The sequence below is a fragment of the Neovison vison genome, chromosome 6, assembly GCF_020171115.1.
Source record: "Neovison vison isolate M4711 chromosome 6, ASM_NN_V1, whole genome shotgun sequence".
NCBI classification, from domain to species: Eukaryota; Metazoa; Chordata; class Mammalia; order Carnivora; family Mustelidae; genus Neogale; species Neogale vison.
Genome location: NC_058096.1, coordinates 12,734,365 through 12,754,970, shown reverse-complemented (window position 1 = coordinate 12,754,970; position 20,606 = coordinate 12,734,365). Strand labels below are relative to the sequence as shown.

Sequence of the window (20,606 nt, the reverse complement as noted above, 5' to 3'; positions counted from 1 at the left end):
CGGGCGGGAGGGCGGGCACGGACCCACTTGCTCTCCGCTGCCTCGAACAAAGGGCGCAGGGTTTAACCTCAGCCCACTGAGCGTGCATTTGCTGGCGCCCCTGCAGCCTCTGCCTGTGCAGCCCTGTCTGCTCTAACTTCGAGAGTGAAGCCCTGAGAAGGACGTGCAGGCAGTGGGTACTCGAAGGAACCCCCGTGAAACCCTCTGTCGCGGGATTCGCTAACCCTTGCTGCAGATTCCCCCAAACGTTTCCTTTTTGGTGGAAGCACTTTGCCCCGGTTCACGTGCCTCGAGTACCAACTTGTGTTGGCTGGCGACTCTGCTAGGTTCTGGGGATATGGAAGTAAAAGGCAATCTTTCTGCCGGCAGACCACTCCGTTTAGTGGGGAGGAAAGATAAATGAGCAGATAAGACCTAACGCATGATAAATGTTAAGGACGGAGACCCAGGGGAACAAAGAAGAAAGATACCCATCCGACTAGACGTCCAGGAACGCTTCTCAGAGGAAGTGGCACCCAGGGTAAATCTGGAAGAAGCAGCAGCTGTTGGAGAAGAAGCTGTGGAGTGATTGAGCCTGATGAGTACTTTGCCATCCCCTTCCCCTGAGGAGGACCCGTGAAACTTGGGGGGTGGGGTGGACTGAGGGGGAGTGACTGAGACTAGGTCCTGAAGATCCTCTGTAGGCTTACAAGGAGTTTGGATTTTGTCCCTGAGGCAGTGGGGAGGCAGACAGGTTTTAAGGGGAGGGTGGTGTCATGCCATGTGCTCTTTCAGAACGAAGGTGTAGCAACAAGAGTGAGGTCAGGGAAAGCATGGCTCTAAGCCCCAGGGGACACCGGGGACTTAAGGCAACAGAGTGGAGCAGGAAAGACAAGGTCAGATTTTTAGGAAGTACAATGAACTGCCTGGGACAGAATGACAGATTGAGGAACAGGGAGTTTGTCGAGGAGCCTGCTCAAGGTTCTGGTTGGATGAGAGCTGTGTGTGGTGGATTTGTAAGTCAATTTGGGGACTATGGGGAGGAAGAAATGAGTTTGAGTGAAGGTAGAATGATAGTAAACACTTGTAGATTCTTTACCGGGTGCTGGAGTCTATGCAATACACAATTCCGTGTTATTTAATCTCTGTAACAGGGGCGCCTGGGTGGCTCAGTGGGTTAAGCCGCTGCCTTCGGCTCGGGTCATGATCTCAGGGTCCTGGGATCGAGTCCCGCATCGGGCTCTCTGCACAGTAGGGAGCCCGCTTCCTTCTCTCTCTGCCTGCCTCTCTGGCTACTTGTGATCTCTGTCAAAAAAAAAAAAAAAAAAATCTAAAAAAAAAAGTCTCTGTAACAGGCTTCTGTTTGAGGTGGCTATCAGTAATGCCTTGTTTCATAGTTGAGGAAGTGAGGCCCGATTCTATTAACATGCCCGGAGCCACATGATTTCCTTCTGGGGCTGGTGGAGTTCAAGGTGCCCCTGGGGCACATAAGTGAAGATGTCTAGGAGGCAGTTGGGTAAACACCTGTGGAGCCAGGAGAGCTGACTGAGAGCAAGCGGAGACCTGGGAGTCATTAGCGCACAGCCAGGGGTGGGAGGATCTAAAATAGGGAAAGCAGATGGGGAACAGAGGTATGGAAGGGGGAAGAAGCTGGGAGAAGCTGCTGAGAAAGAAGAGACCAGGAGACCAGGTCAGCCCTGCCTCGTGCTGAAGATAGCAGGTGGCAAGACACGGACTGGAAAGTACCTGACAGCATCTAGGATCCCAGGAGGGAACGCTGGCAGGAGTGGGTGCGGACAGAAGCCAAACTGAGGTGCATCCAAGAGGGGAAGGCAAAAGGAGCTATTTCACGGACACTTGGCTGTGAAGGCAGGTTGTAACGGCATCAAGAGAAAGCTGCAGGGTGAAGGAAGGGTATGCCTGTGTCTTTTATTTTTTTATTTACTTTTTAATAGTTTTTTTATTATGTTCATCACCATACAGTACATCATTCGTTTCTGATGTCATGTTCCATGATTCATTGTTTGCATATAACACCCAGTGCTCCATGCAATCCCTGCACTCTTTAATGCCCATCACCGGGCACAGCTGTAAGAATGGCACCTGCTCCCCCTCTGAAACCATCAGTTGGTTTCCCTGAGTCCATAGTCTTCCATGGTTTGTCTCCCCCTCTGATTTTCCTCACTTCATTTTCCCCTTCCTTCTCCTAATGTCCTCCATGCTATTCCTTATGTTCTACAAATAAGTGAAACTATATGATAATTGTCTGTCTCTGTTTGACTTATTTCACTTAGCGTAATCCCCTCCAGTTCCGTACACATCGATGCAAATGGTGGGCATCCATCCTTTCTGATGGCTGAGTAATATTCCATTGCATATATGGATCACATCTTTATCCATTCGGCTGCTGAAGGGCTTCTCACCTCCTTTCATAGTTTGACTATTGTGGCCATTGCTGCTATGAACATTGGGGTACAGATGGCCCTTCTTTTCACTACATCTGTATCTTTGGGGCAAATACCGATAGTGCAATTGCTGGGTTATAGCGTAGCTCTATTTTTAATTTTTTGAGGAACCTCCATACTGTTCTCCAAAGTGGCTGTACCACCTTGCATTCCCACCGACAGTGTAAGAGGGTTCGCCTTTCTCCACAGCCTCTCCAACACTTGTTTCTTGCCTTGTCGATTTTTGCCTGTGTCTTTTAAAATGAGAGAAACGCAGTCTTAATTATTTGCTGCAGGAACAAACAAAATTGATCCCAAATATTCTTTTTTGACAGAGATCACAAGTAGGCAGAGAGGCAGGCAGAGAGAGAGAGGGAAGCAGACTCCTGGCTGAGCAGAGAGCTCGAGGCGGAGCTCAATCTCAGGAGCCTGAGATCATGACCTGAACCGGACGGAGGCAGAGGCTTAATCCACTAAGCCACCCAGGCACCCCGATCCCAAATATTCTTTTCAGGCCCACCCATTATCTACTTCATATTATTACCTGTTTCTTTCTCATTTGATCTACTATTACCATTTCTTTAAACCCATTTTGCTTCCATAAGAGTTGTCATCTGTAGGACTATCAACATTGCATTAGAAGATGAAGTTCTTGGGGCACTTGGTGGCTCAGTTGGTTAAGTGTCTGCCTTCGGCTCAGTTCATGATTCCAGCCAGGGTCCTGGTGTGGGGCTCCCTGCTCAGCGGGAAACCAGCTTCTCCCTTTCCCTCTGCAGCTTCCTCTGCTTGTGCCCTCTCTGTCTTTCTGTGTGTATGTGTGTGTCAAATAAATAAATAAAATCTTTAAAAAAGTTATTTTGGGATCCAATGCATTGTGGCGATTGGGCCCTAGAATGACTGTTGGATGGAGGGCCTGATGGAGAACATTTTCTGTGTACCATCCTACTGAGATTTGAATGCATAAGGGGGAAGATTTGGTTTCTATGATTCTTGTGCTTGAGGTAAAGAATTTAGATTTAGGGGCGCCTGGGTGGCTCAGTGATTAAAACCTCTGCCTTCGGCTCAGGTCATGATCTCAGGGTCCTGGGATCGAGCCCCGCATCGGGCTCTCTGCTCAGCTGGGAGCCTGCCTCCTCCTCTCTCTCTCTCTCTCTGCCTCCCTCTCTGCCTGTTTGTGATCTGTCTGTCAAATAAATAAATAAAAATCTTAAAAAAAAAAGAATTTAGATTTAGAAGGTTTGTTGCTGGATGGGGTTGTTCATGTTTATGTTGCTCATGTTCAGGAAGTCTTTTAAACAAGTTGTTTGGGGAACTTGCATTATCAGCGAGATCCTGGGTGCCTTGGCAGTATTTTCTCCCATTTTTCTCTTTGGAAGATGGCAACTCCTCTCTCTGCTTGGGGACACGTGGCAGCCATTCTTAGAGCTGTGAGTGGACTTCTTTCTTGATCTGCTCAGGCAGACAAGTCAAATCTTCCAACAGAAATTGTTGGCAAATGACAAAAACTCAGGAGGGCTATCCTTTGTGAGCAGACCTTGATACAGTAGGAATGCAGCCTATGAAGAAGATGGCTGGAGGATGATACGGACATGCAACATCAAACTCAGCAAGACAATTTGATCGACTTGCAAACTTGCCTTGTCTCAGAGAACATAGATTTAAGCGGATTCATGTGTTCTTAATGTGGGTGTGAAAATAATTCTGAAAAGCCATTCCAAACAAACTCATATTTTTTAAAGAGCAGGTGAAATCAATATTCAGAGAAAGGAAAAGATGGCATTCAGGAAGTAATAATTCTGGTTAATTCTGTGTCCTTCACATGTCAACCTGTTCTTCTCTTGAAATTAATGCTGGCCACAGTCCATAGGTATAGAGAATACAGAAAGCATCTCCTGAAAAGCCTAGGAAAACATTTATAGATAAGAATTCAAGAGGGGCGGCTGGGTGGCTCAGTGGGTTAAGCCCCTGTCTTCGGCTCAGGTCTTGGTCCCAGGGTCCTGGGATCGAGCTCTGCATCGGGCTCCCTGCTCAGTGGAGAGCCGGCTTCTCCCTCTGCCTGCTGCTCTCCCTGCTTGAGCTTTCTCTGTCTCTCTGTCTTTCAAATGAATAAATAAAATCTTTAAAAAAAAAGAATTCAAGAGAAAAGAAGTTCTTTTTAATGCTTTATTCCATATGCTATTTGGAGCGAGTATAAATTAATTACATTGTAAGAGACTTTTCTTCTTGGTCTGCTTCTCTTCTCTGGCTAGCCTCCTCCCCTTCCTGAGATTTCATCTGATACCTATGCAATCCCTCTCCCTCCCCACATAGGGACTGGAAATCTCTCAGTTTATGGCTGCATTTCCTGTTGGAAAATTCCACATGGATGTCCCCCTCTGTCCCTAAGGTACCCACCTGATTCCTTTTCATGTCAATCTCTGTCTCCATGCCTGTAGGATGCCAAATTAGTGGAACAGATTATGAGGAAAACAGGAACTAGAAGGAGAAAAAGCTTAGTAGCGGTTGGGACAATGGGATTTTAGGGAATCTTCATTTCCTTCCTAATTTTTCAGCATTTTTTAGACTCCCAACAGAAGGCATGTATTACTTTTGTAATCAGAAGGAGTGAGCTCCTTTAAAAAGGAACTACAGAAGAGTGTGCAGCAAACCTATAATGTTTGGACTGACAATCTTAGCTATGATAGTAAACATAGGAGCAGAAGAGTAATCTATTAATCAGGGTTTTCTAGAGAAACAGAACTATTAGACTAAACATACACACACACAGAATATATATATATATATATATATTCTAATGTGTTTAATTTTAATATTTAGGATTATATATAAATATATAATTTTTATCTTTAATAATATATAACTATAATACATAATTATGTATACTTATATAATTATAATATAAAATTTATAATAATATATTCTAATTCTCATGTTCTATGTGCTCTCTATATATTGGGATATATATATATATATTTAAAATATTTATATATTCTAATCTCTGTCTCTGTCTCTCTCTATATATACCCTTTGTGTGTGTGTGTGTGTGTGTGTGTGTGTGTGTGTGTAGAATCTGCTATCTGCAAGCTGGAGAATCAAGAAAGCTTGCAGCCCCGGACCAAGGCCTGAAAACCAGGGAAGCCAGTGGTATAAATTCCAATCCAAGGGCAGGAGAAAATGAGCTGAGGTGTCCAAGCTCCAGCACTAAGGCAGGAGAAAAGGAGCTAATTCCTCCTTTTTGCACCTTCTGTTCTAGTCAGGTCATCAACAGATCTGGAAGATGCCTGCCCGTATTGGAGAGGGCAATCCACTCTACCAATTCCATCAGTCCAAATGCTGATCTCTTCCAGGAACACCTTCACAGGCACACCCAGAAGTAACATTTAACATGGGCATTCTGTGGCCCAGGCAAGTTGACACATAAAATCAACCATCACAAGTAACTGATAAAAGAAGACAGGTTTTTGTTGTTGTTGTTGTTATTTCCTATCTGACTTAAGATTGTTATCTAAGATATCTTTTCCAAAATTGAAAGTTATGAAAATCAAGTCTTGGCTGAAGTGAAATGAACCACCCCAGTCTAACATTTGCCCATGCATTTCATTCGTTCATTCATGAAATAAATATGACCGCTTCTATGATGGGCACTGTGCTAGGTGTTTAGGAGACCATGGTAGACAAAAGCAGAAGTTCCTTTCTCCCGGAACTACTCCCCCAGAGTCTAACACCTGGCCCTGAGGTTGAGCATTTTTTCATAGGCATATTGGTCATTTGTTCACAATCATGTCTTGTGAAAATAAAGACAGTTTATTTATATTTCCCAACCACTGTCTATGTCTTTTATGTGTTTTTCTTGCCTGTACTCACCAGTCCTCCAGCAAAATGTTGAATAAAAGTAGTGAAAGAATCTTGTATCTGATCTCAGAGGCAAACATTCTTTCCCCATTACCTAGGTCATTGTCTATAGGTTTTCCATAGATGCCCTATAACAGGTGGAGGAAGTTCCCTTCTATTAGTTTCTTGAGAGGTTGTTTCATTTTGCTTTTATTTATTTATTTTAAAAGATTTATTTGTTTTAGAGAGAGAGAGAGCACACAAGCAGTGGGAAGGGCAGAGGGAGAGAGAAAGAATCCTTGAGCAGGGATGCCTGGGTGGCTCAGTGGGTTGGGCCTATGCCTTCGGATCAGGTCATGATCTCGGGGTCCTAGGATTGAGCCCCGCAGTGGGCTCTCTGCTCAGTGGGGAGCCTGCTTCCCCCACCCTTTCTGCCTGCCTCTCTGCCTACTTGTGATCTCTGTCTGTCAAATAAATAAATAAAATCTTAAAAAAAAAAAAAAAAAGAATCCTTGAGCAAATTCCCTGATGAGTGTGGAGCCTGCCCCAGGGGGTTCATCCCAGGACCTTGAGATCATGCCCTGAGCTGAATTCAATTTGTAGAGATTCTGTCAAGAATATTTCCTTCTACGTTTATGAGTGATACTGGTCTGTAGTTTTCCTTGTACTGGTTCTGATGTCTGAGGATCCTGTCTTCATCAAATGAGTTGAGAGCAGTTTCCTTCTTTCTCCATTTTCTGAGTTTGTGTAGAATCGTATTATGTCTTCATTAAGATTTTGTTAGAATTCACCAGTGAACCCATCTGGGCCTAATGCTTTCTTTATGAGAAGGTTTTATATTCATAGCTTAATTTTTTAAATTGATGCAGGGCTCTTCAAATGTTCTTTCTACTTGTTGGGTCAGTTTTGATAATTAGTATCTTTTGAGAAATCTGTCTGCTTAAAGGTTGATAACTTATTGCCATACAGTTTTTTATGCTAGTCTCTTATTGCCCTTTTATTTTTTAATTTATAAAAAAAATTTAAAAAGATTTTATTTATTTATTTGACAGAGAGGGAGAGAACAAGCAGGGGAAGGGACAGAAGGAGAAGCAGGCTGATGGAGGGCCTGATCCCAGGGCTGTAGGATCATGACCTGAGCCAAAGGCAGACACTTAACCTACTGAGCCACCCAAGCAACCCTCTTATTGTCCTTTTAATGTCTGTAGTGATGTCTCCTTTTTCATTCCTGATGTTGGTAATTTGTATGTTCTTTTTAAAATTTTCTTATTCAGTGTAGTTAGAAGTTTGTTTTGTTGATCTTTTCAAAGAAACAACTTTTGATTTTATTTTTATTTATTTATTTTTAAGATTTTATTTAGTTATTTGACATACAGAGAGAGATTACAAGTAGGCAGAGAGATAAGTAGACAGAGAGGGAGAAGTAGGCTCCCTGCTAAGCAGAGAGCCCAATGCGGGGCTTGATCCCAGGACCCTGAGATCATGACCTGAATCCAAGGCAGAGGCTTAACCCACTGAGCCACCCAGGCTCCCTCAACTTTTGATTTTATTTTATTTTTTTAAATTTTAAAGATTTTATTTATTTATTTGACAGACAGAGATCACAAGGAGGCAGAGAGGCAGGGAGAAAAGGGGAGGAAGCAGGCTCCCAGCTGAGCAGAGAGCCTGATGTGGGGCTCGATCCCAGGACCCCGGGATCATGACCTGAGCCGAAGTCAGAGGCTTTAACCCATTGAGCCACCCAGACGCTCCCAACTTTTGATTTTATTGATTGATCCTACTTCTTGTGTGCTTTCTGATTCATTAATTTTCACTATTACCTTATTTATTTTCTTCCTTCTGCTTGCTTTGTATTTAATTTACTTTTCTAGTTTCTTAAGTTTGGAGGTCTAGATCACCAATTTGAGGTGTTTTTGTCTTTTGTAATTTAAGCATTTTACACCTTAAATTTCCCTCTCAAAACTTAATATGTTGTGCTTTTCATTTCCATTTACTTCAAAATATCTTGCAATTTCCTTTATGATTTCTTCTTTTATCCCACATTTCTTTAGAAATGTATTGTTTAAAAAATAACTTTAAGTCTAAAAAGTATTTTAAATATCTTTAAAAAAATCTTTCTGTTATTCATTTATAATTTTATTCCACTGTAGCCAGAGATCAGACTTTGTGTGATTTCAATCCTTTTGACTCTTTTGAGACTTGTTTTATTCCTCAGCCTATGGTCTATCTGGATGATTGTTCCATGTACACTTAAAAATAATGTTTATTCTGCTCTTGTTGGATGGAATGTTCTATTAATGTCAATTGGGTCCGGGTGGTTGATAGTATTGTTTAAGTATTTATCTCTTCATTTTCTGTTTACTTATTCTTGGTCACTGAGAGAGGAGATTTGGTATCTTTTCCTGTGATAATGGATTTGTCTATTTCTCTTTTCTTTTTCAAAAATGTATTTTTAAAAAATATTTAATTTATTTATTTCAAAAATGTATTCTTTCTTTTTCTTTCTTTCTTTATTTTGAGAGAGAGAGAGAGAGAGTACATGAGTAAACACCAGTACAGTGGGGGCAGGGGCAGAGGGAGAGGGGAAGAGAGAATCTTAAGCAGGCTCCATGGCTAAGGCAGAGCCTGACATGGGGCTCAATGTCAAGACCCTGAGATCATGACCTGAGCCTAAATCAAGAGTTGGTCACTCATCCAACTGAGCCACCCTGGTGCCCCTTCTATTTCTCTTTTCGGTTCTGTCAGTAGTTTCTTTCATGTGTTTTGGATCTTTGTTATTCAGTTAGTACAAATTTACGGCTATTATTTTCCCTTGATGAATTGACCTGTTTCCTTAGGAAAATTTCTTTTTTTGTCTGGTAATAGACCTTACCCTGGAAATGTGTTTCATCTGATATTGATATAACCTCTCTGGTCTTAGGATTTGTATTTGCATGACATATATTTTCCATCCTTTTACTTTTTTTTTAAGGTTTTATTTATTATTTGACAGACAGAGATCACAAGTAGGAAGAGAGGCAAGCAGAGAGAAAGGGGGAAGCAGGCTCCCTGCTGAGCAGAGAGCCTGAGGGAAGAGGGGCTCAATCCCAGGACCCTGAGATCATGACCTGAGCAGAGGCCTAACCCTCTGAGCCACCCAGGAGCCCCCCCATCTTTTTACTTTTAACCTGTGTCCTCTCCCATCCTTGTGCTTACTGTTTTATATTTTACTTCTACATGTTATATAAACCCACAATATATTGGGGTTTATATTAGTATATTAGTATTATTACTGTTCTTGTTTTGTTTCCCGTATGTTTTCCAGTTTTCTGTTTTTGTTTGTTTCTTTGTTTTATGGTGGAAGGGTAATCCTGGACCTTGTTACTACCTCATGATTAGAAGTTTCTAGAAGTTTAAAATTTTTATGGAGTGAAATTTGTTAATTTTTTCTTTTGTGGTTCTTTGTATTCTGCCTAAGAAACTTTTGCCTGCCTTGAAATCATGAAGATATCCTTCATGTTTCCTTTTGGAAGATTTATTTGAAGTTTTAGTGCTCATATTGAGTCTATGGTCCATTTTAAATTAATATGTAAGATAGGGTTCAAATTTCATTTTTTTTAAATTTTTTAATTTTTTTTTCAAATTTCATTTTTAAAAAAAGTTCCTTTGTCCCCATTTACTGTAAAGCTTTCTTTCCCCTATTGAGTTGCATTGGCACCTTTGTCAAGAATTAAATGGCTGCATATGTAGGGTTGTATTTCTGAAATCATAATTCTATTCCTTTGATCAATACCACACTTGATTACTAATACTTATACTTAAAGTTTTGAAATCCAGAAGTGTACATCCTCCAATTTTTTAATTCAAGTTTATCTTGACTATTCTAGTTCCTTTGCCTTTCCGTATATATTTTAGCTTACACTTGTCAATTTTGGAGAAAAAACAAAATCCGCTGGTATTTTAATGGACATATTTGATTCTCAATTAGTCTTCAGGCCCATGAATCTCAGGTGAGCCCACTGTGGAATCCAGCAATCACACTACCTTTCCTCATATAAAGAAAGGAAGCTATTCCAGAGTTGTTCTCCTTACTCCTTCTTCTTCTTCTTCTTCTTTTTTTTTTTTTTAGATTTTTATTTGTTTATTTGACAGACAGAAATCACAAGTAGGCAGAGAGGCAGGCAGAGGAGGAGGAGGGGAGCAAGCTCCCTGCCGAGCAGAGAGTCCGATTCAGGGCTCGATCCCAGGACCCTGGGATCATGACCTGAGCCAAAGGTAGAGGCTTTAACCCACTGAGCCACCCAGATGCCCCTCCTTACTTCTTATGGACCAGAACTGAGCTACATGTTCATCCCTAAACAAAGTAAAAGAAGAACGGGATTGTCTTTTTAAAACCAAACCAGGATTTGTTGGCTAAAATATGGGTGCCTTTCCTTCAGTCCAACAGATATTTGCCCACATGTGAGCAAATAAATTGTCAGCTAGGAAGCCTCAAGGGAGAGGAAGGAAGCAAAAGTATGGCTGTTGAGTGGGCAAGACTGACTCCCATGCAATAGATTGATATCCTGTGTGTGTGAGTGTGCGTTTATGATTGTATAAGCATGCAGGAAATGTGGACGGGTGGATACCCAGTGGTTGGCACATGCAACATCACAGTGGGGAAGGGGTAGCCTTAAAGCAAGTGAAAGCAGGAGGGGAGACAAGCAAAAATGGAAAAAAAAAAAAGTCTTGGGGCACCTGGGTGGTTCAGTGGGTTAGAGCCTCTGCCTTGGGCTCAGGTCATGATCCCAGGGTCCTGGGATCGAGCCCCGAGTCAGACTCTCTGCTCAGTGGTGAGCCTGCTTCCTCCTCTCTCTCTGCCTGCCTCTCTGCCTACTTGTGATCTCTGTCAAATATATAAAATCTTTAAAAAAAATTCTTAAAATACATAGATCACATGTATGCATTTATTTAAAATACTGTACATATGTGACTACATGTATCAGTTGGGAGATTAGAAAGGGGGATACCAGGGGCACCTGGGTGGCTCAGTGGGTTAAGCCGCTGCCTTCGGCTCAGGTCATGATCTCAGGGTCCTGGGATCGAGTCCCGCATCGGGCTCCCTGCTCAGCAGGGAGCCTGCTTCCCTCTCTCTCTCTCTCTCTCTGCCTGCCTCTCTGTCTACTGTGATCTCTCTCTGTCAAATAAATAAATAAAATCTTAAAAAAAAAAAAAGAAAGGGGGATACCAGGGTGACTCAGTCGGTTAAGCATCTGCCCAGAACAGGACCCCAAGAGCTGGTTCTCTAAAGGTTCGTTATTTGCCAAGAGGTCTTGAGTTTCCCTGGAACCATCGGGTCTTTTATTTGGGTTCTCCTCTCGGCACCTGCCGTGGGCTCTGCTGCAACCCAGTGTGCGGGGGACACCCTTACTGGATCCCCCAAATCACAAGTGTTAAACAGCTGAGTGTTGCTTGTCCTGCAGCCGGGAGCAGCCCCGGGCTTTCTCGTTCTCAAAGTTGAGAGTCAGTTGGGTCCCTCTTGGGGTCGGTGGTGCATGCAAATGGATTATGCAGCTCTAGAATCCTGTAGAAGCGCACAAACATAGTGTCTGATTCCTCGTGACAGGACATGCAAGGGACAGCAGCCTCCCGCTCATTTTGGAGACAGAGAGCCCTACGTGCCCTGGGTTGTCGGAAACGCTCTCCCATTTCTGCCCCAAATCCACTGCAACTTGGTGAGACTTACCTTCCAGCCTTTGAGATGAACTTTCTTACCCAGGCCACCCGCACGTCTGCTCCCTCAGCTCCTGGAGTCTCTCAGCTTGAGATCCTGTGAGATGACCGACCCAGGGCCCATGGACCAAACCCAGGCAGAGCACTGGGACAGGGAGCAAGACTCAGGTAAGACCGTAGAGGTGTTAACTGTTGGCTTTGCCAGGTAAAGCAAACAGAAAAACAAATAAACAACTTGCTTTTGGTGTTCTTAGTGTTGGGCAGAGAAAACATGCCTTTGGCAAACCCACAGATGCCTACCATGTACCAGGGGCTTTGTATATTTGCTTTCGTCCACCGAAGGCACCTGGAACAGCAGATGTAACTGGTTAAGTTTATGATGATCCATTGTCATTCTCCAAGACCCGTCTGGTTTTCTTCACTGGCCAAACTAGAGAGTTAAATGGGAATATGGTAGCAGTCATCACCTCTGGATCTCTCAGTCTTTTAAAGTTTGAAATTCTACAAGATATGTGCTGTCAGTCATGATGTGTTGTTTAACATAAGGAGAGCACCAAGGGCTTACATCGGGCCATTCCTACCTTAACAGCCCTTACTTCATTGGGTAGAGAGCTGATGTGGGGATTTGCTCTTTCTTCTATGTGTCCCTTCTATTTACACTTTCATGAACTGAGGACATAAACACAGATCTGGAGGCTCCTTAAGCCTTTTGAAGATAAACTTAAGTCAAAACTCATTTTACTACCTTTTTCCCTATAAATTTCCTCTCTGACTGGAGTACAACAGTGGCCTTCTGGGTCTGCGGGAATTAGCATTAGCCATAGACCAGTTTCCATGAATCCTCCAAAGATCTAGGTATTTCCTTTTCGGTGGCACACATCTGTCCTGATTAATGACGGTATCTGTTTTGGAGGAAGATCAGGATGAAGATTTACAATACACATTTGTGATCTTTTTGCTGTATTCTTCAGCAAGAACTTCTGAGGTTCTGCGCCTGTGAATTTATTCAAGCCCAGGATTTGAGAATCTCTGTTGTAGTACTCAGATCATACCTCTCTTCCTGAGACCTGAGTGAGCTCCTTATGATTTTGGACCTAGAGATTCTGTGGTCAATTAGCCACAGTGGAAGATCGCTGCAAGACAGACGATTCTGATTCTACTTGGGCCACTTTTTCCTGATTTTCTAAGGGTGGTTTTGGGTGAAGAGGGGCATTAAGCTTGTCAAGCCTGAGTCACTTGCCCACATCCTAGCTGCAAAAGCACCTGGGGAGTCATAGATCTGTTTTTCAGTTTCAGTTGTGGGAAGTAGAGTCTGCTTTCCACCAGGATTTATAATCTGGGGAAATAAATCCAGATTTTTATCCCAAACATAAGAAGAAGGTTCAGAGCTTGCTCAACCAAGGACAATGACAAATGCTTTCCCTAATCTATTTCGCCCCTCTATTATTTAACAACAATGAGGCTTAGAAGATTAATCCCAGCTCCAGATGTACCCCATGCTTTATCCAGGCCAACTTTAATAATGTAACCTTTCTTGATTTGTTCAGAAACTCAGACCTGAGCCACATAGGACATTCCTCTGACCTCAAAGGCTGGTTTGTATATTGGCATCAGACACATTTTGATCTAATCAGATGCACAATGATGGGTTCTGGGGGATTTTGAGGGAAAAGTTTCTCGTGCTCCAGAGAGCTAGAAAAGATAGTAGTATCTTCTTTAGGAGATGCCTGCAGCCATATTGATACCCGCCTGAATAGGAAGCTGCCATTGGGTGGTAAGCAGAACCAAGATTGTCCAAGAACAGTTGAACTGGATCTGCTGGATGAAACCAGTTCTGAAGCCCATACTACTCCTGGTCTTGGGGTTTTGAAAGCCAATCCATTTCCTTATTGGTTAAGCCAGTTGAGTTGGGTTTTCTGTTCTCAGTGATTGAAAATACCCAAATTGATCCAGTATAGAATCTTCTACGTTTATGACTCCTAATGGCCTGGTCCAGAATTGATATTCTTTTATAATAATCACTATTGCCCTGCAAGGTGGGGGTGACTGAAATCTGGACTAAGAGGGCATTATAACAAATGTGAATATTGATATGAAAGGAAGTAAATATTGACTGAAGGAAGATTGAGATGTATAGTTTTTATAATGAAAGAGATATGCTTTAGTTACCCAAAATTTGTAGAGTATTGACAATTCAGTTCCAAGTAATATAAATAAATGAGGCACCCTTAAGCATTTAGAAGACACTTAAGAAAGTAAAATAAGAAACCTACTTCTGCTTTGCCATACCCTTTCTCTCCCACTGAGCTACCTTATTATTATGAGTCATTGGAAAGAGTCCAGGGAACTGGTTTGTAATATGATCTTAGGCAGGTGAATTTGGTCCTTTGAATCCTAGATTTCTTGTCTGCAAAAACAATTGTTAGTATCAAATTAATTCATATAGGTAAAAAGTTGTGATAGAGCCCAGGGCAGTGAAAAGGCAGGTTTTATGGTTGTCTGGATCATGGAGGGCTGATAGGTCCCATTGCTCATCTGTGAATGTTAGTTCTAGTGTACGTACTTCATTTCCTATTTTGCTTGCTGATTTGTATATTCGAAAAAGGTAGCAAGTCTATTGGTGTGTGTCTTTATTACCCTGGTGCTTCCTAATTGATACCTCTCTATATTTTTGCTAGATAACGGAAGATTGATAATAACTAACATTTCGTGGAGGTAAACAGAAGACAGGAAGCACTTTTTTTTTTTAAGATTTTTTATTTGTTTCACACAGAGAGAGATCACAAGTAGGCAGAGAGGCAGGCAGAGAGAGAGAGAGGGGGAAGCAGGCTCCCTGCTGAGCAGAGAGCCCAATGCGGGGCTTGATCCCAGGACTCTGGGATCATGACCTGAGCTAAAGGCAGAGGCCTTAACCCACTGGGTCACCCAGGTGCCACTAGAAAGCACTTTCAAGTGCCTAATCGCATTTGAGGAGTGCACAGTCGGGAGGGAGGGCAGTGTTCTGATCAAAACTTTCTGAGGAGAAAACTGGTACTCGGAAAAGTGTGCAGACCAGTTTGGCCAGTTACTGGGGAAAGGAGAATTTTAATCCTGTCTTTTGATAACATTTCTATGATGATTAGCTATGTCACCTTAGGCAAGGGACTCAGCCTCTTCCTGTCTTAGTTTCCTGATCTGGGAAAGGCCCACTGCAGGTTTTTATAAATAAAGTTTTATTGGAACACAACCAGTTCAGTTCATTTGCATATCACCAGTGGCAGCTTTCCAGTTACAGTGAGAGTTGGGTAGCTCAGTAGGGACAGAGTTCAGAAGGCCTAAAATAGTTATTATCTGACCCTTTACATAAAACATTTGCTGACCACCGTTTTAGATGCAAACTTTTTAGAGACACACTTAAAGTCTTTGAGAGAGGAAATCTCACACATTCTAAGTTCAAAAAAAGTAAATATTTCCTTTTTGTTCCTTTTGGATTACGAATATTAATGATTCCCACAAAACTTCACCCACCTTTCCTATATCCCAGATAAGGGGCAATTACTATTATTATTATCCTTATCATCAATCTGTTATTATTATATCAAGTACAGATTGTCATTGCCCGCTCATGCCCACCAAGAAGCTTGTGGAGTCAGCTCTTCTATATTTGGGGAGGCCCATTTCCCTCCTTAAACATGTCTTATGATCAGAGACTCTCCCTTGAGATCAAAGGAGTGATTCATCTCTCCCTGAGATCAGATCAAAGCCTGAGTGGGGGCCCAGGTCTCCCCACCCCTCATCTCACTCCTACTTCCTGCAGCAGAACAGCTCCCAAGTTTGATGCCAGGCTACACCAGTAAGCTTTCTGCTCCCTTGTGATTGCAGCCACCCCCTTCATCTTGGGTGTTGGTCTTCTAAGTCTGTGCTTAGAAGAGCTTCAAGAAGAATTGGGATGGATCAGGTCAAATCCCTTCGGGTTTTACCCCTGGGAAAATGTTCGGGGCACGTGACTTGTGTCTCTTGCATAAACAGACCCACTCCAAGTGCCTGGCATGTGGCTTTTTTTTTTTTTTTTAATAAAGAATAAATATTTATTTTTTAAAAGATTTTACTTATTTATTTATTTATTTTTCCCCAATTTATTTATTTTCAGAAAAACAGTATTCATTATTTTTTTCACCACACCCAGTGCTCCATGCAAGCCGTGCCCTCTATAATACCCACAACCTGTTACCCCAACCTCCCACCCCCCCCGCCACTTCAAACCCCTCAGACTGTTTTTCAGAGTCCATAGTCTCTCATGGTTCACCTCCCCTTCCAATTTACCCAAATTCCCTACTCCTCTCTAACGCCCCTTGTCCTCCATGCTATTGGTTATGCTCCACAAATGAGTGAAACCATATGATAATTGACTCTCTCTGCTTGACTGATTTCACTCAGCATAATCTCTTCCAGTCCCGTCCATGTTGCTACAAAAGTTGGATATTCGTCCTTTCTGATGGAGGCATAATACTCCATAGTGTATATGGACCACATCTTCCTTATCCATTCATCCGTTGAAGGGCATCTTGGTTCTTTCCATAGTTTGGCGACTGTGGCCATTGCTGCTATAAACATTGGGGTACAGATGGCCCTTCTTTTCACGACATCTGTATCTTTGGGGTAAATACCCAGGAGTGCAATTGCAGGGTCATAGGGAAGCTCTATTTTTAATTTCTTGAGGAATCTCCACACTGTTCTCCAAAGAGGCTGCACCAACTTGCATTCCCACCAACAGTGGAAGAGGGTTCCCCTTTCTCCACATCCTCTCCAACACATGTTGTTTCCTGTTTTGTTAATTTTGGCCATTCTAACTGGTGTAAGGTGATATCTCAATGTGGTTTTAATTTGAATCTCCCTGAGGGCTAATGATGATGAGCATTTTTTCATGTGTCTGATAGCCATTTGTATGTCTTGATTGGAGAAGTGTCTGTTCATATCTTCTGCACATTTTTTGATGTGTTTGTCTGTTTCGTGTGGGTTGAGTTTGAGGATGGTACTGGCATAAAAACAGACACATAGACCAGTGGAACAGAGTAGAGAGCCCTGATATGGACCCTCAACTCTATGGTCAATTAATCTTCGACAAAACAGGAAAAAATATACAGTGGAAAAAAGACAGTCTCTTCAATAAATGGTGCTGGGAAAACTGGACAGCTATATGTAGAAGAATGAAACTCGACCATTCTCTTACACCGTACACAAAGATCAACTCAAAATGGATAAAAGACCTCAATGTGAGACAGGAATCTATCAGAATCTTAGAGGAGAACATAGGCAGTCATCTCTTCAATATCAGCCACAGCAACTTCTTTCAAGATACGTCTCCAAAGGCAAAGGAAACAAAAGCGAAAATAAACTTCTGGGACTTCATCAAAATCAAAAGCTTCTGCACAGCAAAGGAAACAGTCAAAAAAACAAAGAGGCAACCCACGGAATGGGAGAAGATATTTGCAAATGACAGTACTGGCATGTGGCTTTATCCAGTGTTTCATGGTTTAAAATGACCTATCAGATCAGATGGTGATCTGCGGGGAAAATCATCCCACCCTAGTCCTTTGAGTCGAGTTGCTTTTCACAGATCATTTTCAGCAATTTGTCTCTAAAACTTCTTAAAATTATCTTGGTACTCTACAGAACCTGCCACTCTGAGAATCTGTCTCCCTTAGACATAATTCCTGTCATTCTGTAATGCAATGACATCGCTTCGTAAATCTTTAATGTATGTTACTATCCAGATTGACAGATTTTGTACTTCTTATCTGTGACATTTTCATTGACTTCTTTTGCAAAGTGACATTATTGCGGTCCCAGCCTGGGTAAGATTTAATACCGGATGATCCAACCATCTATCAGAATTATTCATAACTCCCTCTTTTTCCCCTCCCCCTCCCAATGCAAACTTTAAATTCAAAGATTTTTCTTTTTAACCTATTTCCTTGGGTATTTTTCTCTGATCACTACTTTGGTAAAGAAATAGTAGTACTTAAAGAACGGTAGCTGTCCCAATCCCTGTCTGCATTCTGATTTATTGAGATAGTTTATGGGCTTTTACACCAAACTTCTAGGGAAGTGTCCAGATATACTGCTAATGATAAAGGCCATTGTTATTTTTCTAATAAGCATTATTTATAATGTCCCTATTAGAAGCCTTATAAATTGTTTCCAAGGTGCCTCTATTTAAAGTTTAAGATTTATGGAACTTTAAAACTTTAAAGCCCATTTGTAAAAAAGACTATAGTGTATTTTTCTTTTTCTTTTTTTTTTTAAGATTTTATTTATTTATTTGACAGAGAGAGAAAGAGCACAAGCAGGGGGAGTGCCAGGTAGAGAGAGAGAGAGGGAGAAACAGGCTCCCTGCTGAGCAGAGATCCTAACTTGGGGCTTGATCCCAGGACCCTGGGATCATGACCTGAGCCGAAGGCAGCCACTTAAGGGACTGAACCACATCACCAAGATGCTCCTATAATGTATTTTTCATATCTTGAGGATGCTGATCTTCAATATTCCAACAAATTGTTAAACTTGAAATACTAATTTATTTCCTAATCTAAAGGCAGTGGAGACCCAGATCTGAATAGCACAAAGTCCCTACCCTCATAGAGTTCATAATTTCACGTGAGGGTCTGACAAGTTTTAAAAAAAATTAGCAAAAGGGGAAGGACTAAAGAAGCTACTGTTCTGGGTGAGTTTTATAGGTTTTGCTGGAGCATGTGTGATGGCATCATCAGGGAGGGCTTCTTGGAAGAGGTGAACCAGGTCCTAAAGGAAGCAGAGGATGTTGTTGGGTTGGGACAGGTATCCTAGGATAAAGGAACAGGTTGTGCAAAGTAAAGTAACCCTGTTTGGATTATTTCCAGCAGGTCCACATAAACACAGACCAACTAATTCTGCAGTCCTATGTGCTTCAGGAAAAGCTGGACCAAACCAAAATGCTAACACACTTTCTCTGGGGTAGGTAGAAAGGTCTAGAACAGGATGAAGAGCCAAGAAAGAGAACAAGGACCTCTGACATAAAAAAGCAAGTGTAGTGGCAGATAAAAGAAGTTTAGAGCAATGAATTATAATTATGTAGGTAATTCTTTAGAATAACACTTCTTTATGGTCCCTATCTTGATTCTTAACTTGGCAATCATATATATTTTTTTTTCTGATTCTCTTACAGTTCTACCGAGAAGGACTCTTAGGGTATAGGTCTACAGACTGAAGGAAAAAGACCAAGGAGAACATTTCTTCCTTTCTTTTTTTGGGTTAAGTCTAATTTTAGGAAGCAGCGAAATAGATACTTAATAAAAATGGATATTTCTAAGCAGATCACGTGGGTGCATGCGCACACGCACGTGCGCGCGTGCGCGCGTGTGTGTGTGTCTGTCTGTGAGAAACTTTTTTTCTCCTGGTCTCATGCAATGTCGAAAAAATTGAGTGAGCAAATGGAGGCTTTTTTCTTTCAGTGGTATTGTTTTTATATCTAAAACTCATCTGTGAAAAGTTGGTTTCTACTCTCACTCCCAGAACCAGGGACTGGCTTAAAGACACTGTAATGTAGTGATCTAAGCAAGGGCTCTGAAGCCAGGCTTCCTGGGTTCAAATCCTGACACTACCACTTCTTAAACCTATAAATCAAGGGACATTTGTCGTCTGTAAAGTGGGAGGCTGGGGTACCAGGTGGTGGGTATTATAGAGGGCACAGCTTGCATGGAGCACTGGGTGTGGTGAAAAAATAATGAATACTGTTTTTCTGAAAATAAATAAATTGGGAAAAAAAAAAAAAGAAAAAAAATAAAAAAAAATAAAATGCCAAAAAAAAAAAATAGTAATAGTGCCAACCTCATGAGAGGTTTTCTTTTTTTAAGATTTATTTATTTGATATATGTAGAGAGAGTGCACAGGCACTCACGTGCACAAGTGGGGAAGGGGCAGAGGGAGAGGGACAAGCAGACTTCCCACTGAGCAAGGAACCCCACACAGGGCTCGAACCCAGGACCCTGGGATCATGATCTGAGCCAAGGGCAGACACTTAACCAACTGAGCCACCCAGGAGCTTCCTTGTGAGAGCTGTTATGAGGATCTACGAGTGGACATAGAGGTTCAGAAGAGTACCTGGAACATCATGGGCACAAACCTGAGTGTCGGCCGGCCCCGTCTATCAGGTGGCATCCAGGGACATACGCTGTGGCCCCGAGAAGTGTGTCTTCAGTGCTCTCTCTCTTCCTTCTGTCTTCCTCACTGTGCAGTGTCTCCCCCCACTCCCATCCTCACCCCAGTCAGCTCCCGGGGCTCTGACTTTGCTTGCTCAGAGGGAGTGATCTGGTCAGGGTCAGTCACTGGTAGCAATGAAATATACAGTTGGCCCTACAACTTGGGGGTTAGGGGTGCTGACCCCCACACAAATCCATGCATAGCTTTTGACTCCCTCCAAACTTAACTACTCATGGCCCATTGTTGGCCAGAAGCCTGACTGAGGACATAAACAGGGGAGTAACATGTAGTTTGTATTATATGAATTATATACTGCATCCTTCCAATAAAGCAAGCTGGTAGAAATCCTAAGAAAGTACACTTAAAGTACTGTACTATATTTATAAAAAAAAAATCTGTGTATAAGTGGACCCGTGCAGTTCGAACCCATGTCATTCAAGGGTCAAC

The 20,606-nt window shown here is 42.2% G+C and overlaps 1 long non-coding RNA gene across 1 annotated transcript; it reads left to right on the top strand.

Moving 5' to 3' along the window:
- The first annotated feature begins 1,306 nt into the window (after nucleotides 1-1,306).
- LOC122910310 lies at nucleotides 1,307-19,228 on the top strand. Its single transcript, XR_006385210.1, has 3 exons — nucleotides 1,307-1,893; nucleotides 11,839-12,113; nucleotides 19,126-19,228. It is a non-coding gene; the product is annotated as an uncharacterized LOC122910310 (long non-coding RNA).
- The last annotated feature ends 1,378 nt before the right edge of the window (nucleotides 19,229-20,606 follow it).